Source organism: Austrofundulus limnaeus, unplaced genomic scaffold (genome assembly GCF_001266775.1).
Source record: "Austrofundulus limnaeus strain Quisiro unplaced genomic scaffold, Austrofundulus_limnaeus-1.0 Scaffold506, whole genome shotgun sequence".
NCBI classification, from domain to species: domain Eukaryota; kingdom Metazoa; phylum Chordata; class Actinopteri; order Cyprinodontiformes; family Rivulidae; genus Austrofundulus; species Austrofundulus limnaeus.
This window is the reverse complement of record NW_013952908.1, coordinates 239,127-240,196: the sequence shown is the minus strand read 5'-3', so window position 1 is coordinate 240,196 and position 1,070 is coordinate 239,127.

The following is a 1,070-nucleotide window of genomic DNA, read 5'->3' as shown; positions in this document are numbered from 1 at the left end:
GTGGTTCCTTCCTGTCTGACTGAAAGTTTATCACCTTTACAGGAGATTTTAACAGAAACATGTTTTATTTCCAGTTTTTGAATRAGAATTTCAGTTTTGGTAACAAGAAAACAAAGAAGCAAAGATTTTGGRTGTGAGGGTTAATTCAGCAGGAGTRTGACAGCCGTGTGACCTTCATCATGTGATCATCTCCTCATCATCACATCCATCCAACAAAAAGCTGCTTTCAGGCTCTGCAGCCAATCAGAACGCTGCTTTTTCATGTTTCTTCTTCATCTTCATCACTCTTCCTCTGCCTGGAAGAGCCAAAGATGAACTGAGGATGACAACCCATGAGACAAACACACACAGGACCACCATGACCACCCACCTGTCAGCAGGTGATGAAGACCCACACATCATTAAAGGTTCTGATTTCTGGTCTGAAGAAACAAACCTGTTGGACTGGGATCAGGTCCAGATCTTTATTTAAACACATATAAAGGTTTTAACAGCTCGGTGCCCCCCTGTCTGCATGTAGACCCCTTCTTCCTTCCAGCAAAGCTTCCACAGTGAGCCTGGTCCAGGCCCGGGTATGATGTCATACCTCTAATAATATATTTATAACAATGAGTTATAAATACTACAACTAAATAAAGACTTATTGATTCTTTGTTAAATAAATGAATAACTCACCACAAACTATAAAACTGTATCAAATTCATTTAATCACAAAATATCTCACAGATCCATAAAATAAAAATTAAATATTTAAAAAATCTGAATTTTATTTTTAGATTTGATTTAAAGGATTATTACGTCCCAGATGTTTTGGTATTTTTAGCAGCATGGTGGTGAAGTGGTTGAAGCTGTCGCCTCTCAGAGAGGAGGTCACAGGTTCGCCTCCTGGACTTTCTKTGTGGAGTTTACATGTTCTACCTGTGCACAGGTGAGTTTTCTCCAGGTACTCAAGCTGATAACTTTTAAAGGAGTGAATGGCTGTTTGTCTGTGAAGGACTGAGACCTGTTCAGGTGTGTTTGTGAAGGACTGAGACCTGTTCAGGTGTGTTTGTGAAGGACTGAGACCTGTT